Consider the following 20,545-nt stretch of genomic DNA (forward strand, 5'->3'; position numbering starts at 1 on the left):
CACATTTTTCAACATTAATTAGTCATCATTCAGTCTGAATAGATGATAAAATTGATCATTCAATATACATTACAGATAGAGGCCGGCAGGAAATGTGTCTAGTACTGACTGTGCAATCTGGATTGCTTCACAGGAGACAGATGTGACTGGGAGGTAAGGTTTGACTCACTATCAACAAACTGAAAGTGAAGAGATACACATCTCTCGTTCTTGTCTGAACTATGGAGTGGCTGCCACATTATATTATATGACTGAGAAATATAGGCTTTTATTTCATTAAATATAGTCATTTGGCTCTTTCCTTGGCTAACAAAGGAAAGGTATGTTCAGGCAAAAGCTCTTTTTATGTATACACTAGTGAGGTTTACATTTGAAAAAAAAATATCTGGGATATTACTATAGCAAAAACTATTTAAAAAATTTTAAAGTATAAGAAAAAATTTTAAAAATTGAGAGGAAGGGAACTTTCAGAATAAAAGGATCACAAAAATTTTAGTAATAGTATTTTTAATATACATTAAAAAACAAGTCTGTTTCAATGTAAGCTCAAAACAGCAATATGTAGACAAACAATAAGAAGCTCTCCTAATATCTTAGGTTCAATAGAAAAAAAGAAATAATAAAGAGTAAAATAATAGAGGTAATATCAGAAGACAAAACTCCAATTTTCAAATAATTATCATTACTGAAAAATAGACTGAAGTGAAAAGAGGATAGAATAATTCTACATTTATAACTTCATAGAGAAGGGCAGAATATTAAGATGCAGCATTATAATTATGTAAAATTATTTTATGTGATATTGGAAGATGTGATTTAAAATGCAAGTATTTGTCTTTCTTATGGTGAAACCAATGAATATGTATTTCCATTTATTTATATACTCATTCAGAAGTCTATGTATATGCACACACCTACACATAAATATGTTTGCATATACTTACATATATATGTGTGTATGTACACAAGCCACAGATGTTTTCCTTAATAATAACAGTAAAGCAATTTATCTTTTTAAAAAGTGAGTGTAGTTTATAATAGTACAGGTAAAAAAATACATTTTTCATTCATTAAGCATGAATATCAAGGGCAAATATACCTTAGAAAAATAGAGTATAGATGATATAAATAAACACATGTGGTTTTTTTTTTACCAATGTACAAAATTGTAAGAATTAAAAAAAATAAACATTAAGAAAGCAGGAACTTTGTCCTTTATAGACTCTAATATAGTTGCAAAGGGGCAGAATTATGTTTCCTAATGGAAAATTATTTGAAATGTCAATCTTTGTGATATGAGGATTAATGCTAATGTAGATTTCAAGATAATCTAATAAAGACAACAATAAATCTTTTAAAAAAATAAAATATTTCCAGCTCCATCCATGCTGTTACAAATGGTAGGAGTTCCTTCCTTTTTACAGCAGCATAGTATTCCATTGTGTAGATGTGCCACACTTTTTTAATTCATTCATCTGCATATGGTCACTTAGGCTGATTCCAAATCTTAGCTATTGTAAATTGTGCTGCTATGAACATAGGGGTGCATATATCCTTTCTGGAGAGCATTATGCTAAGTGAAATAAGTCAGTCAGAGAAAGATAAATATCACACGCTCTCACTCATTTGTGGATTATAATGAACAACATAAACCAATGAACAAAAACAGATGTAGAGACAGAGAAGCATTGATAAGATGCTCAAACCTCAGAGGGAAGGTAGGGAGCAGGGTGGGGGTGAGGGGGAGAGTTCAGCCAAAGGACTTGTATGCATGCATATAAGCATAAGTGATGGATGTGGACAACAGGGGGTGAGGGTGAGGGCAGGATTGGGGTGATAAGAGGACCTTGGGGGGATAAGGACACATTTGTAATATCTTAATCAATAAAGGAAAAAAATTATGTACATACAGACTAGAAAAAAATCAAATATTTAAAAAATTATCAATTTTGCAGAAGTTTTTTTCATAGAAAATTATATGTGTCTATCATTCCATGATAAGTGGGTAACTTTTCTAATAATTTTTCTTGGAGCCACATCTTAAGGCTTCTCAGTACTGATTATACTTTATAATATAACAAAAGAGCGAATGTTTTCTCTTCTAAATCTTCAAATACTGCATGAAAATACTACAGTAAAACTACTACTTCCAATGAAATCAGTTACCTTAATCACAATAAAACATGCTGCATATCTAAATAACAGATTTATGGAACAAGAACAAATTTAAATTGATATGAATAATAACAGTAATGTACTAGACATATTAAAATGTTTTATTCTTTTAAGCAACTTACATTCAGAAGGAAGAAAATTAGAACTATAATACATTATGGACAAACAAGATTCAAAATATATATTGGAGTTTTGTTTTCTAAAATCTAATTATCTGCTATCCTTACTCAAGGATATGTTTGCTTGTTTTTATTTTTATATTGATTTTAGAGAGAAAGGAAGGGAGAGAGAGAGACATTGATGCAAGAGAGAAACATAGATTGGTTGCCTCCCATATGCACCCCAACCAAAAATGTAACCCACAACCTAGGTATGTGCCATGACTAGATTGGAACCTGCAACCTATTTGGTGAATCAATGACACTCCAACCAACTGAGCCACCTGGCCAGGGTACATCTGATGCATTTTATATTCTATATATAAAGACGGTTTAACAATGAGAACATGTCCAGCACACTTTTATGTCTTCTATGTTTCTTCTTTCACATTTAAATTTTATTTGTCTGTAAATATTTTAAGCTGGGTATTCATTACCTGTTTGTTTGTGTGTGCTTTTTTATTTGACTCTGATGGCAAATACATTGTAACATTAATAATATTTAGAAAAATTAGTGCATATCTTTATATTCTGACCTCAATTGAAAGATATATATTAATATTGAATTTCATGGAAATGTAGCAAAATGACACATTTTCTTTATTCCTAAATAAAGAAAAAGTAAAAGCTAAGGGCCTACATTTGATCAATCTTTCTTAAATACTTTATTCAGCTGATGTAATAAACTAGTTTTATTTTTATTTTCTATTTAATTTATTCAATAATTAAAATCTAAACAACTACTGTTTCCTAGGCACAGTTTAAAAGCTGAATTTAAATAATGTGAACAAACAACAACAAAACAAAGTCATGGACCAAAAACAACAACAACAATTCCACTAGAATCCTGTCTTTATGAGGATTATAATGGACATGCTATATATATTGTAGCATAAAACATTTCACCTAGAGAAGTCACTAAAAATTCTAAAGAATGCTGTATATATTACTTATTGCCTAATTTTATATAATTTCCTATTAGCATTATTCAATAATAGTATTTCTATTAAATCAAAGTCATTTGAATTGACTAAAATCTGAAAATCAAAGAACAGGTATTTGTATGTGACAAAACAATTTTGGATTGGTATCAATATCAATAGTGTGGCAAGCTCTTGAAGTGCGTCTTGATGAGAAAGACATTAACCTTGATAAATATGTTGTTTATTTGTTTGCAGTCTTGTCTTCTACAAATATATATATAATTACTGGAAACAAGCAACTAAGTAAATTTATTTTTGTTCTTAGGGTTATGTAACATAGAGAGAGAAATAATACCTTGTCTGTAATTAAGGAAAGTTGGTTTCATGGCTTACTGCTTTTTTGGTGAATTAAACAAAGTCTCAGATACGAAGCAGCTTATATAATAATAATACATAATAGATGCTTAATAAATATTTTTTCTCCCTAGTCACCAACAATTTGTTCAGAAAAATACTCACCTAAAATGTTTAAAATATTGAATTTAAAGTGTATTTTACTACTAACACCTACATGATGTAAGAATAATACATTATGTATATATTAATAAACACATACATACATTTAATTTTTTTCTGATTTGACTTCCTTATCTGAGAAATGCAGATTGTAAGTCTCTAGGTATCTTAAGGCAGTAAAATCTAGTTAACACATAAACACATTTTTACATTGATAAAGTAAACTCAGTGTTATTATTTGTGAGGAAAGAAGTATCACTTTATATGATGCCATATGTAATGTCACTTTGTTATGTTATGAGAAGATTACCTCAGTGGTCCATTAGTCTTGCTCCTCCATAAGGAATATATAAGGATCTCTTATCATTAAAGAGGTTGATAGAATATTAAGGCCATTCTTTCTGGACATACGAATACCTGCTGGCTAAAAGCCATTCTTTCTGGACATACGAATACCTCCAACATTAGTTTATTTCACCTTAAAAAATTATCTTGTTAAATTATGACCCACAATTTTAGCAGGGAGGGAGTATAGAAAACTTTTTCTCACCTGCTCATTTTTGCTGTGTTGTTCTCCTAGTCAGTCTGGCCTTCAAAGTTGTAATATTAGTACTTCCGCTTAATATTATTTTTTGGTTTATATTTTGTTCTACCCAATAATTGGCATATACATGTGCTATTGTCTTATCTTTTCTCCTGAAAAAAAAACAACAACACAATAAACAAACAAGAAAACCCTCACAACTCTCTCCCTAATATCTGCCATTCAACTTAAAAGGACTTCTGGTCTTGTTCCATATACCATATTTTTCCGTGTATAAGACGCTATTTTTTTTCTGAAATCGTTAGACTGATCATCAAGGGGCGTCTTGTACATGGAAGTCAGCTGAGGAGGGAGCCTGCGGGTGCCTAGCAGCCCATACCTTGTTAAACAGGCTTCCTCCAATCATGAGCCTTATTGTTACTGACCTCAGCTGATGCTGTAATTGGAGGTGGAGGTGAAGAGTGGCAGATGCAACAGGTACCAGAGAGTTCTGAGCCCATAAAGATGCCAAAAAATAAAAAGATAAATGCTGATAAGCAATTGTCTTACTATGCAAAATTCAAACTGAATTTAATCAGCTATGCAAAAGAGAAAGAAATAGAGCTGCAGGGAGACAATTTGGACCTCCTCCCTCTGAGTGTATGATCAGACAGTGAAAAAAAACAGGAAGAGCAACTCCTTAAGGTGCCAAAAAAAGGAGAAGGCCTTAAGAGGAAAACAAGCAAAATGGGCAAACTTGGAGCAGAGGCTTAGGCCTTGGATTATGGAGCAGCGCCAGAGTGGCTTATGTGTGTCAACCAACTTTATACAATGTCAGGCAAGAATGTTTGCAAGTGAAATGAACATTGTTGATTTTACAGGAAAGGCAAAGTGATGCTTCAATTTCATGAGGAGTGTAGGGTTGGCCATGAGAACATGAACAAATGCTATCAGTTTATGTGTATGATCTCACATATATAGACAGTAACTCAGAAGACAGCAGTGATACAATACAAGTTGAAGAAATTGATATGTCTGGAACTAATAGTGATGAAGAAGAGAGCAGTAATACAACAGAGGCTGAATAAAGTGATATGCTGCATAATATCATAGTACTGATATATAAACATTACCTGCGGTAATTACTAAATTAAAATGTGTTCTGTTTTATGTTTAAAATATTGATTGCTTAATTTTGGGTTAGAAAAGTGTGTGTGTGTGGGGGGGGGAGGGTATCTATATACAGAAAAATACGGTAGCTTTCTCAATACTGCAACATTCCGAGTCCTGACCCTACCTAAATCCCAAGTAGAATCCTCATTAAGAAAAACATGTTTGGAGATATGTTTTACCAAAAAAAATTTTTGGCTATGATTTAGGAAATTATATCAGCAATCACTTCCACTAGAAGAATCTTATAAAAATAGAAAATTGTGGATTTTTTTCTAATTTAGCATATATATTTTTCTATATTTGTCTTTCTGTTGTGTATCTATGGATACAAAAGTTGATTAGATTAAGAGGAAAATGATAAATATTATATGACTATTATATGATATGTGAATATAATGTATAAGTATAATATTATATAACTATATTATATATGTAGTAAATAATGCATTAAAAATGCACTGACTTATTTTTAAAATTTCTTTCATTGTTCAAGTTCTCTTCATTCAAGAAATTCTATTGAGTGGTTTGTATTAGAGAAAGGTTTATGTAGAAGTTTCAAGTATTATTTTTAAAGTGCCTCCATTCGCTAGCTGTGTGACCTTGACCAAGTTACTTTTGGTCATAGTTGCTGTTTCCTCATCAGTAATAGTGAATTTGTAATAATACATTTGGACTAAAGGAGTTAATATAATATATAATACAGTGCTCTGGGCAATCCCTGAAATATAATGAGCAATGCATAAGTTTATGCTATTATTATTGGCATTACTGTGGTGAAGAATCCAAGTCCTGGTTAAATAACAATATGAGATTTTTCAGGCTTGACCATAGGCAATTAGAAAGGTGCTACTAGACAGGACTCAAAGGGAAAACTGCCCTCCCCACACCTGACTCGATGCACAGACACTGTATTTCACTTTCTCAAGGGATTGCAGTTAATGACGCAGGGCTGGTCATGCTCTTACCTTACTCCTAACCCCGATGCTTCATTCCCACTCTATTTAGCTGAGGGCTCTGCAGAGGCATTTTTAAAACACCTCTGCCCAAGATCTTCATGTTGGGGGACAAAGGGGAACCCTTGAAGATACTTTTTAAATCAGTACCCAGTGCTTTTACACTCCTAGCCCTCCCCTTCCCTTCCCACAACATGAGTCCATAAAACTGCCTGAGCTTTCTGTTCAAGGCCCCCTTAACCATGAGATGACCCCCCAAGTCTGAGATGTTCCCCCACCTTTACCTTTAGCCATTCTGTGCAGGGAAATGGAAGAGGGGATGGGTGAGGGTAGTCAGTGCTTTCTCAGATTTTATACCCTTGGTTTTACTATCAAAGGAAGTGATTAAAAGCTTATTTCTTTCAATTTTGGCTTGTTGCTTTAATCAGCTACTGACACAGCTCAGCTCTCTCTTCCAGTTCAGTTGAGTGCCTGACATATGGGTGATGGGCAATTAGGTTTATTTAAAAGTTGGCAGTGCTCTTCACATGAATCTCATCTGTGTTTGGGTGCTACGAGATCCATTCCAAAACGAATGTCAGTTCACTTCTTTAGATCTTTCTTAAAGTAAGACTAGAGTAGATTAAAAAAAATATATTTGAGCACTAGGGTTCTAAAATAAAGGAAATTTAGTGTGGTATTATACTATAGTTTGTAATTACAGACAGAGTTAAGAACTTGTATACTAAGTGGCCTTAACAATAACAAGAGAAAATGATATTCACTAAGCCTGGTCATTATAAAATAAACAAGCTGGTGCCTTAGATTTAAAAAAAAAAAGAAAAGAATAAAATAAAATATTAGCCTGCAGCTAGCAAAAACAACATGATAGCCCTATCCAATTTAGCTCAGTGGATGGAGTGTCGGCCTGCAACTGAAGGGTCCCAGGTTCAATTCCAGTCAAGGGCATGTACCTTGGTTGCAGGCACATCCCCAGTAGGGTGTGTGCAGGAGGCAGCTGATCAATGTTTCTCTCTCACTAATGTTGCTAACTCTCTATCCTTTTCCCTCTCCCTTCCTCTCTGTAAAAAATCAATGAAATATATTTAAAAACAAAACAAACAGACTAAAAAGAAAAACAAAATGATAGATGTTTCTGGCAGATTAATATTCCTTTTTTTTGAAATTACCTATCTAGCAGTAAACACAGTAATTAAAACTATGGTTTCATGCGTATAACTGTCAAGGTTCAAATGCCCCTTTGTAACTTCCTCTGGGACTTTGGAAAAGTACTTAAACTTTGTTCTTAGTTTTCCACATCTGAAAAAGTGGGCAATTGTATTGAAATGTACGGTTCAGGGTCCAGACTTCTTCTCAGGGGTCCTTGTCTGATGAAGTTGAAGAATAAATTCCTGGACTAACAGATTTCTTTAATAAAAATGTAGAAGTTTATTGGAAGCATATACAAACTCCAACTGGGCATGGGTGTCCCTAAAGGGGACCCCTTGGGGAGGGGACCCAAATGGAAAAAAGCCTCTCTCTCTCTCTCTCTCTCTCTCTCTCTCTCTCTCTCTCACCCCCTTCCCCCCTTTCTCTTTCTCTTTCTCTCTCTCTAGTGGGAAAAAAATCTAAATCCAAAAATCTGAAAATCTGTAACCTAAAAACATCTGTTTCATATCCTTTTGTCTCCAGTTTATATAGGCTGTAGCTCTTTGTCTCTTCGTGCTCCCTTCTAATTGGACCCCTTCCCCATTTTATGACCATGTTTTCTCATAATTGGTCACTCTTTTGTTTCAAAGTCCAAAACCCATGTGGTTTCCTACTCTTTCTCTTCCCCTTATCTTGCAACATTCCTCTATCTCCTGTGAAAATATGTTTCCCTCTTTCCAGCATCTGTCGACATCTCTCTATCCTCTGTGAAAATATGTTTCCTTCTTCCCGGTACTCTGTGACTTTTCTTGATCCTCTGTGAATGTATGCCTTCCTTTCCCCTTACCCTGTGGCATGTCTCTATCCTTCACATATCCATCCTATCTGTTCAGGTTGAAGTTTCTTTTGGTCTCCTTTATGGCTCTCTCTCTCAGTTGTCCTGAAAAGAGATGTTTAATTACCCCTTATGGCTCCCAAGCTGCTTAGGACAGGGCTGTGTTTGATATACCTTACAATTGCTTTAATTACTCAGGCCAGAGATACCTCTGTCCTTCACCAATGCATTCCTGCCCCATGAACCCTCTTTATTCCCTAAACCTGCCTATTTTGTCCTTAGAATTCCTGTCAGTATGTCCTCCTGTTGTTGTAATGACTGAATGAATTAATGTATAAAGTGTTTAGAATATTGTTCACGATATAGTAAATATCACATAAATATCAGCTGTTATTAAAATTATTTTATAATAATACATGTATTATTGTTCAATAGTTACTCAACAAAATGTATATGTATTTTTATTGTTTTAAAATGACCAAATATCTATACATATTATGAGAAAATAAAAATGGTACCACCTTATTGGAGAAACACACAAAAAAAGTGACTGCTACTGTGAAGATTATAAAGGTGAAATATTTGTCCTGAGTTCCACATAGCAAATAGAATTTACACTTGTACCTGGAAATAAAGGCTATCCCAGGCTGAAAGAATACTAAGACAGTAGGAAGATGTGATTGTACATAAGGTACCCAAGGGATGGGATGAGAAGTGGACCAGAAAGTAGTCTTTGTTTACATCAATTATAATAAGAAGAATTGCATACTTTATTTTGGAATCACTGAAGGGAGACAAACATTTTTTTTTCCATTGGGGCTGTATCATGATTAGTTTTTATTCTAAAATGCTAACTATTGTATCAGCATAAAGAATGAATTGAGGACAAGATTTTGGAAACAAGGAAAGCCATTGAAAAGATAAATTTTTCCAAGTGTTAAATGCTGAAAGTGTGTATTAGTACAGTGATATCCTGAATGGAATGAAAACAAAAAGATGTTTAAAGGATATTTTAGGTGAAGACATAAAAGGCTGGACAATTTATTGAATATAGTGGAGAAAGGGAGAAGAATAGGAGTAAGTAAAAAATAACTGAGGTTTCTATCTGCCTTTGTAGGAGGAGAGTGGTGCCTCTAAGACAGTGGTTCTCAACCTGTGCATTGCAACCCCTTGGGGGTCGAACGACCCTTTCATAGGGGTCGCCCAAGACCATCAAAAAACACATATATAATTACATATTGTTTTTGTGATTAATCACTATGCTTTAATTATGTTCAATTTGTAACAATGAAAATACATCCTGCATATCAGATATTTACATTACGAGTCATAACAGTAGCAAAATTACAGTTATGAAGTAGCAATGAAAATAATTTTATGGTTGGGGGTCACCACAACATGAGGAACTGTATTAAAGGGTCGCGGCATTAGGAAGGTTGAGAACCACTGCTCTAAGAGAAATAGGAGGAAAATGAACATCTGTAAAATTCTTTATTTGGCCAGGGCTTTTAATAATGATGCCATTCGATATTAGTGCACATGGTTTAACTTCATTACAGCCCTAGGTGTTTTCTTAGAATGCCGCCAGAATTCCCTCCTAAACCTCAGCATGGATGTCTGCACATGTTGGCTGCAGGCCCAATAGTGTGCATATTAATATTACTATACAGACTTCTTATTTAACAATGCACAATTATTGACTAATTATCCAGACATTATAAGAAATATCTGATTGTAAACCCTCCTTGTAGACTGTTTTCCAAAAGCAACAATCCTACCATTCCAAAATCTATAGAATTATCCAGAAATAACTACCCTTTGTGATCAAACTGGATTGGTCACAAAGCTAACCTCTACAAAATAAAGGTTTCTGGTTACATGTCAAAGTTTCTGCAGCATGCACTTGCAGAGCACCTATATATAACAAAATTAACCACACAGACACAACAGTGGAACTTTAGGAGCAAATCCTGATGGCCACAATAAAAGCTGCATTGAACAGAGGAGCAGTAATTTCAGCAAATGGTCCTATTGAATAGAAATGGGTGGTCTGTGCTACGTCTGCAGCCATTTTTTGAACAAACACAATAACAATTGTTCTCTCTCATAATGAAGACAGATAATGAATCATTACAACTTTGTTCTCCAGTACAATGAGTTTGCCAACTGGCAGGACAATAAACAATATTATTTAAGGTAATAAATGTGATAGCCCTAAGATTTATATTTACTAAATCTTAAATCAAAAATACAATGTGATTTTAAGGGGGGGGGGGATATTTAAACCTGTATATGTTCATTTTATGTTAGCTATATAAAATCATACACCACTGTATAAACTCATGTATTAAATTTAAACGAGGTTAGATAAAAAAAATAGTATCTAAGTTAATTACTTAGTCTTATTGACTTTTACATGAGTTTCCAAGGTACTAATTTCTAAATTGATGATTTTACACTTTTGCACTGCAGACAGTTACTCTAGTATTTCCCCCTTCTTCAACTTCTGTATGTATTGTCTTCCTCATACAAAAATCTCAAAATCAGATTCTTTAAAACTATGATAGGAGTGGGGATAATTTAAATGTATGTGCAATATTTTGTGTCTGCTCTCTATAAGTCCAAATAAGGAGAAACTTAAAACAAAAGGATATCAAAATATTTAGTCTAATTATTTCATAGGGGAAAAAAAAGCTTTGCTTATCTTAGCCTCATTTAAGGAAACACGATATACAAATGGAATTAAATGAAAGCTGAAAAAAGAGAAATTGATTTCATACTATATGAATGTGATTCTCAATATTATACTCTATTTAATACAGTTAATCTAGATAATTTTTTTTGTCATTCACAGTGCCCTGTAATATTTTAGCATATTCTATAAGATCTTCTTACCTGGATCAAAAATAAGAATGTATGCACAGCATTACAGTTTAGAATCCAAGTCATGACAATTAAAACATTTTAAATAGTATTTTAAAATTATTTTATAATTTTATCCTTCTTAAACAATTAAGAGGTGAATGGGATATTTCTATCCCTTTCTATTAATAAAACATTCAAGGGAAAGAATCCTATATGATAAAATAGAAACATGCAAATTAACCATCCCTCTGCTACACTCAGGCCACGCCCACAAGCCATGCCCACAAGCCAATCAGGAGCAAGTATGCAAATTAACCCAACTAAGATGGCAGTGACCATGGAGCTGGAGCAAGCAGGAGGTTTGGGTTGCCTCTGGCGATGGAGGAAGCCAAGCTACCCACCTGCCCTTGGCTCTGCTCAAGGCTACAAAGTTTCAAAAAAAAGGAGAGGCTGGGAGCTTGTGGCTCAGGGGGGTGTGGCCAGCCTGAAAATGGCCCTCTGCCCCTCACCCAGGCTGGCCACACCTCCAGTGGGGTGAGGTCCCCACTAGGGAGCTTGGCCAGCCTGCAAACAGCCATCAGTCCCTCACCCAGGCTGGCCAGGCACCCCAGTGGGACCCCCACCCTGATCTGTGACACCCTTCAGGGCAAACCAGGTGGCCCTCACCCATGCACCAGGCTTCTATCCTATATAATAAAAGGGTAATATGCAAATTGACCCTAACAGCAGAATAATTGGGAATGACTGGTCACTATGAAACACACTGACCACCAGGGGGCAGACACTCAATGCAGGATCTGCGCCCTGGTGGTCAGTGCACTCCCACAGGGGGAGCTCTGCTCAGCCACAAGCCAGGCTGATGGCTGCCAGTACAGCAGTGGTGGCGGAAGCCTCTCCCATGTCCTCAGCAGCGCTAAGGATGTCTGACTGCAGCTTAGGTCTGCTCCCCGCTGGCAAGTGGACATCCCCCGAGGGGTCCCAGACTGCGATAGGGCACAGGCCAGGCTGAGCGACCACCCCCGAGTGCACAAATTTTTGTGCACTGGGCCTCTAGTCCACATATAAAACTTTATTTCTTTCATAAAAAGAAAACCTTCATTACAAAATATCCCATTGAAAAAATATTTTTAATTCCACATTCAAATGTAAGATTATTTTTCTCTGCCATAATTTCAATAGAAATGCTGAACCCAACTTTATTTTATTTTGCTAGAATCTGCATAAATTAACATTTTTTTACAATTTTTACATATACAGTACTGTGGTATTAAGTACTTTCACATTGTTATGCAACCATCACCACCATCCATCTTCAAAACGTCTTCATCTTTCCCAAGTGAAACTACATACCCATTAAACAACAAATTCCATGGCCTGCTTCTCCAAGCTCCTGTAAACCAGCATTCTATTTTTTCTGTCTCTTCATTTGGCTACTATAGTTACATCATATACATAGATTCATACAGTATTTGTCCTTTCAAGTCTGGCTTATTACACTAAGCAAAATATCTTCAAAATTCACCTGTATTGTAGAATATGTTAAAATTGAGCCCTAAGATTTTGAGCTATTAATCTAACCTAATTTTATTAAAGATAAAGATTATAGTAGACATTACTTAAATCATTCAATGAATAAACTTTACATTTGACACAAACCTAGAAAATGGAGTTTTAGTCCACATGTTCTAAATTTTGTTCAGGTGAGCAATTCAAATGTACAACAAATATTCAAAGAAAATTCACTGATGCTTAAACGTGCCCATACCATAGTCATTCCTCAATAAAACCACTCACATGAATAGAAACATAGTATGCCAAAGTGCTCATTGGTGGCAACATAAATTTTAAAGAAACTATGTAACTCCTACAGAATTGTTTAAAATAATCTTGTTTAAAGAGTTTTAATTTTCTTCATAAGGTTTTGTAAACCTGAGATTAACTTAATTGAGCAAGCTCCATCTGTCAAACATTGGTGTAGCTATTTAGGTCAACTGTTGGCATAGAAAGAGGAGGGAGGGCATTAGATATATTTATTCACAAAGTAATGCATCTGTGTTGTGTTTTATCTTCAGATGAGAATTTAAGAACAATCATTATTCTATGGTTGCACATCAAAAACTGGATAGCCCTTGAGATTTTCCTGGCAAACAGAGTGCACATAATAAATATTTGATGATTAAGTAAATAAATAAACTGTAGGTATAGCTCTTTCCCCTAACTAACAACTACATAAAAACAGCTTTCCTGAAAGTAGAACAGTTGCTTGTTTATCCATAATTAAAATGTACAATAATTCTCTGACAAGAGGTAACAGAGATATTGTTTAGATATCAAAAGTTACTAAAAAACCTTGTTATTCTCATTTTTTCTTAGGCAGAATGGTGCATTCCACTGCCTATATCTCAGTAAAGGAGACATAATAACATAATTACCACTTAAAAATGCAGAAGAGCCCTAGCCTGCTTGCTCAGTGGTTAGAACATCAGCACATAGACTGAAGGGTCCTGGGTTCAATTCTGTCCAAAGGTAACTGCCTTGGTTGCAGGCTTAATCCCTGGCCCTGGTTGAGACATGTATGGGAGGCAACCAATCAATGTGTCTCTCTCTCATGGCTGTTTCTTTCTGTCTCTACCCCTCCCTTCCACTCTCTCTAAAAGTCAATGGGAAAAAAATATCCTCGGGTTAGGATTAAAACGAAAAAATGCAAAAGAGGAAATTTTTGAAAATTGCAACCATGTAAAAAATAATGCACAAAATCTCATAAAATATTAGTTCCAGTTTTTAATCTATTAGAACATAATCCTAAAACATATTTATTTAGCCCTAACCGGTTTGGCTCAGTGGATAAGAGCGTTAGCCTGCAGACTGAAAGGTCCCAGGTTTGATTCTGGTCAAGGGCATGCCACCTTGGTTGCAAGCACATCCCCAGTAGGAGATGTGCAGGAGGCAGCTGATTGATGTTTCTCTCACATCGATGTTTCTAACTCCCTGTCCCTCTCCCTTCCTCTCTGTAAAAAGAAATCAATAAAATATATTTTAAAAAATATTTACTTATAACAGGTTAATTGGGTAATCCTGAGATTAGGCATATTCAACAACTGTCTTAGCCCAGGTTTCCTAGAGAATAAGGCCAGAGAAAATATTTAGGTGTGCGAATTTTGTTGGGGAAGTGTGATGGCAAGGAGCAAGCAGCTGCATTGGACAGAGAGAACAAAGCAAGGAGTAGGGAGAGAAATAATGCAATAATAAGGTGGCCAACACTATAGGCAGTTGATTCTCAATAATTTGAGAGGAACTTTTAAATGCATCCCAGGTGTTTCTTTTCCCTCACTTTTGAGTTTATACTGGCGGGCAGAGGTTTGCCCTCAGTGCCGCCGGCCACTGTGCTGGCAGATAAATGTTGAGGTGGGAAGTGAGAAGCCGTGGCATGGGTCAAAGCCTTTGCACAAGTTTTCTCCACAAAGGTAACCGCGCTTCAGTGAGAGACAGCAGGAACTGAGTTCTGGACTTCTGCGTAAGAGGAGATAGAAACAACGGAAAAGAGAGATGATCATAAGCTGATTGACTTACTAACATGGAGGTTTAATCAGACATGAACTATGATGGGCAATTTTAAGTGCCAACTTGACTGGACTAAGAGTGAACATATATTTTTGGATGTGCCTGTGAGAATGTTTTTAGAAGAGATAAGCATTTGACTGGGTAGACTTAGAAAGAAAAAAAGACCACCCTCACTAATACAGGTAGGCATCATCCAATCTGTTGAAGGGCTGAATAAGACAAAAAGGAAAGGAAGAAAAATATATGCCCTTTGCTTGCATCAGGACATCTATCTTCTGCTTGGTAATCAGCTTTTCTGGTTCTTGGGTCTCTGGAATCAGACCTGGAGATTTATTCCATTAGTCTCTGGTTCTCAGACCTTTGGGTTTTAAGGAGCAAGTACACCACGCTGGGTTTTCATCTGGTCCTCTACCTGACTGAGGGTAGATCGGGGGAATTCTCCATAATCAGCCTCCATCATCCAGTAAGCCAGCCCTGCATAATAAACTCTATCTCTATATGTGTTCTATAGATTTAGTTTCTCTGAGGAACCTGACTGGTCCACAGACCCATCTCAGAACTAAAGTTTTCCTGTGCCTAAATATTTTTAAATTTAAACATTATACCAAATAATGCATATACCATTAAGACACAAACTTAGAAAATGTAGTAATATTGTTTTCCTCAAAGTAATTGAAATTCAAATTTCTGTAAAATCCCTTTATTAATATTCTTCTCTTTATATTTATTTCAACATAAAACATAGCATGTAAAATATAATGCAAAGATTTAAGGATATAATTATGGTAGTATTCTTAAGGTTTTAGTAAAGCTATAAAATTATTGTTATGCAAATTAAAAAATAGCTTAAAAGATGGTTCATTTTTACAAATAAATTGTAGTTCAAGAAATGAAATAAACTATGAATTCAATTGATTAAGAATATATATAAATGTATTTATATATACATAATTTATTGAGCTATAATTTGTATAACATACGACTTGTATAAGAATACAATTAAATGGCTTTTAGAATAATGAAAGACGTATAAATATCACAAGAGTCAACTTGAGAACATTTCATCAGCACAAAAAGAAACTCCATACACTTTAACTGTCGCTTGTCACCCACATCCTTCTCCTCACATATGGTATATCAAAATGGGCTATACCAAGTCCGATTACAAAATCGAGACATATCAGTTAATTGTACACATAATTAAATGTATACAGTAATGGTATATTGCTGTTCAAGTTTTGGTGCTTCCAAGGCTAACTATGAATATGAGTATAAATTCATTCTCTTTCCTGATGCCACAATTTTTGGCCAAAAAAGTAATATGCTCAGTTTGGATTTCCATATCTCTGTGGAACTCTATGCAGCGCAAAATTAAGCACACAACTATTTTTAATGTGGTTTATTTCATTTTCTTGATCTTGTTTTTGTTCTCATTCTCATCTCATATCTCACTCTTACTCTCTGCACTCCTCACCCACTTCTGCCTCTTTATCTTACTCTTTCTTCTTCCACAGAAATGTTTCATCCATAGAAATTTACATCCTAAAAATCTCAAGGATTCAAATACTATTACATAATTTTTACCTATTGGTGTCTAATTATACAAAGATAAATTTGACTAGAAATAAATCATCCAAGGAAAAATCTGTTCGATGATATCTTTGTCAAATCAATATCCAACATTTCCACAATGGGAGTGTCATCCCTTTATGCCACAGGGAAATTCATCCTATTCAGTAACAACTCTAGTTGTTTCTTATGCTATCGTTGAAATGTTTCTCATCAATTTCCATTCACTATTTCTTATTCTAATCAGAAATACACATGATAAATATAAACCCTTTCATATTTTAGCTATATGAAGGTTACAATTATTTGGCTTTTCAAGTTTTCTTTATAAAGTTAGATATACTCACCACCTCCCGTTATTCTCATGATGTAGTCTTGAGAGATCTCTATCTCCCTAAACCTATGTCTATATTCTGAAACTTTTCATGTTCTTATTAAACTATGACATCCAATTTTTATAATACATGTATTATACAGATTATCTGATGATCTTGTTTTTATGTTTTGTTTTTGTCCCCCATCCTTCCCCACCCCCCAAAATCAATAATTTCCCTCAGGAAACATCTTTTGAAGTAGTAATTCTGGCCCACAGTTATATTTACTAAACTTACAGTCAACTAAATTTCTGAGTGTCTTTTAAAATCTGAAGGGGGAAAAAGTTCCAGCCCATCACTCCCCATAGTATAAAATTTACTTTTAGCTCAAAGTTCTTCATACACTGTTCTCTCATATCCTCATCCTTGCCCTTCCACTCCTGGCCTCACTCTCTCCCTCATATTACAAAAATAAGTTATTCATGTCTGTGTCCAAGAAGCTGATAAATCTTCAGAAGCTGATAAATCTTTTTAGAAATCTTTAGAATATAAACTATAAATAAGCAGTAATTTGTTCCCAACTGAAAATGACTTTATGAAAATGGCTGCTTAATCAAAACTGCAATGATATACCACTTTACACCTGTTAGAGTGGCCATTATCAACAACACAACAACACAAGCAATAACAAGTGTTGGAGAGGTTATGGAAAAAAGGGAACCCTCATTCACTGCTAGTGGGAGTGTAGACTGTACATACACTATGGAAAGCAGTCTGGCGATTTCTCAAAAAATTAAGAATAGAGCAACCATATGCCCCAGCGACCCCGCTCCTGGGTATATACCCAAAAAACTCAAAATCATGTATTCACAAAGATATATGCCCCCCTATGTTCATTGTAGCATTATTCACAGTGGCCAAGAAGTCGAAACAATCAAAGTGTCCTGTGATAGAACACTGGATAAAGAAGATGTGCTTCATATACATAGAATACTACTCAGCCATAAGAAAGGATGAAATAGCATCATTTGCAACAACAAGGATGGACCTTGAGAACAGTATGCTAAGTGAAATAGGTCAGACAGAAAAAGCTAAGAACCATATGATTTCACTCATACGTGAGATGTAGTACTTAAACTCATGAACAAAAATAGCAGAGTGGGGGTTGTCAGAGGGGAGGGGATGGGAGAGAAAAGGGTCCTAATATGAGATTACAGAAGAAGATTTGACTTTGGGTGGTGGGCACACCGTGCAACATACAGATCTTGTAACAGAAACCCACACATGAAACCTATATGTTCATGTTGACCAATGTCACCCCAATCAACTTAATAAATCAAATGAAAAAAAAAGGTTGATTTTCCAACAGTGAAGATAAATAATTATAAAATTTGTACATAATTATTTAGAAGTCACAAATAAAATTTTATTTTTAGGTACCTCAAATTTGTCTCATCACCCCACTAATTATTCCTTATTTTTAATTCATTATGTACTTTTTATCTCTATTTTCTTCTACATCTTATTTCTCTTTTAAATTTGACCTGCCACTATTGCCCTCCTCATTTCCCTTTCATATTTGTGTTCTTCCTTGTACTTATTTTAACCACAGAGAATGTGCACATTTATTACTTAAGTGAAGAAATAAGAATAATCAACCCAGGCTTTCCATGTTTCCCCCACATATATTCTCTTTCACTGCATTCTACCAAATGTTGTTATTGGCATATTCTGACCTATAAATACTCTCCTATACAGCTAGTTAAAACACACACACACACACACACGTAATCTGAAATAACACTACTATGTAAATAACATGTTTTATTTCTTCCAGACGCACTTTTAAAATGGACTTTTGCCCTGGTTGATGTGGCTCAGTTGGCTGAGCTCCCATGTAAGGAAACCGTGCCAGTTAAATTCCAGGTCAGGGCACAGACTCAGGTTTCTGCTTTGATACCCATTTGGGGTGTTTACTTATTGGAGGCAACCAATTGATGTGTCTTTCTCTCTTTCTCAGTCTCCCTTGCTCTGTCTCTCTAAAATCAATAAAAACATTTTAAAAATCAATTTTCATCCTGGCTGGGGTGGCTTAGTGGTTGAGTGTTGACCCATAAACGAGGAGGTCACTGGTTCAATTCCTGGTCAGGGCACATGCCCCTGGTTGTAGGCTTGATCCCCATTAGGGTGCTTGCAGGAAGCAGCCAATCAGTGATTCTTTCTCATCATTGATGTTTCTGTTTCTCTCTCCCTCTCCCTTCCAGTCTGAATTCAATGAAAATATATACTTAAAAAAATGAATTTTCTTTCTTTTTATCAACTGAATAGTCTTTTATTTAGATTTGTCATTTCTCATATTCCATGATGTTTTCTTAAAATCTGCATTTGATTGCAGCTAAAAACTTACAAGTAATGTATTTTTTCATTCTAACCTCTCATAAAGGGCAAAAGTTATATAATCACATCAATTAACTAAATATTCAAGATATTTTAACTAATATAATAATATATGGAAATTATAATAAATGTGGTGGTAATGAGAACCATTATTAATTCCATAATTATTTCCAGAGGAATTAATAACTATTTTGGCATTATTTTAAAGTTTCATTTTTATATAATGAAGATGGAAATTAGTAGATATTTTATGTGAAAAAAATTATAGTTAATATAGAAAACATTATAGTTAAAAATCAGTATTCTTTCTTTTTTTAGTTCATCTTAGTATATGAATAATTTAAATCATTTTTTATTTATGTGACTAAAAATGGAATACTTAATCTGTTAACATTCCAGTTAATGTAGGTACAAGTTACAAAGCATTTTTTATATTTTTCCTCTAATTTCTTTTGTGTTATAATTGCAGTGTTCTATTTTCTTTGTAGGTTTCATTCCCTTAAACATTTGTGTACTGTATAGTAATTTTGAAAAAAAGAAAAGCTTAAAAACAAATTAAGAATATTATATCTTTACTTTTCATTAATGCATTTAGCAAATATTTATTGAACTCACTTTTATGAGCCTATAACTAAGAATACAACATAGCTTGACAGTCTGTTAGTTCAATGAACTAGCAATCTCTTTTGGTTAAAAAGCAAATAACTGCAAGAAATATTGTGTTATTTCTACCTTCAAGTTTGCTGGCAACAGTCCTGACTTATGCCAGTTCCCTACTGTTCATATGATTAGCACCCCTTTCACACTCATAGGTTTACGGTTATGTAGAGTCAGTTGTATGTTTTCCCTAGGTAATCCACCCCAATGCTCAAATCAAGGAGCCTAAATTGGGTAATCAATCCACAGTTAAATAAATACTAGTCCACAGTTCAAGTGTCATGTCAGTTGTTTTGAATTATCTTATTTGCCCAGATGCCTCACATCCCACAAATACATGACCAAGTAAACAGGTTTTTTATTATATATTTTTACCTTAGATTTTTCAGACAGTGCAGCTTTTCCTATAACTACATTGAACTCAGATACTGAATAATTATTTTGCATTGAACAATTAAAGAAATAGGTATAACCTTCTCAACATGAGTTCTTTTTTACTATTCAGAGAATCCTGTGTTTCTCCCCCGCCCCCACCCCCTGGGTATATGAATCCTTTCAATAATATTGTTATTCTAGATTAAACAAAACTCTCTAATAAATGTTGTGCACTATGCATTGGAAATTGTGTTTATCATTACTGTTGTCATTATTATTTATTTGGAAACTGAGATCATTCTATGTGGACTCTTTTCACTGTTTACTATAACTAATGGCAATATTTGTAATCTTGAGAAGGATAAGTAATTTCCGGAACATCTAGTTTACCCCTATAAATGAAGATATTCTCAACTTAACTGA

This window comes from Myotis nattereri (assembly GCF_964212035.1).
Source record: "Myotis nattereri genome assembly, chromosome: 2".
Taxonomy (NCBI): Eukaryota; Metazoa; Chordata; class Mammalia; order Chiroptera; family Vespertilionidae; genus Myotis; species Myotis nattereri.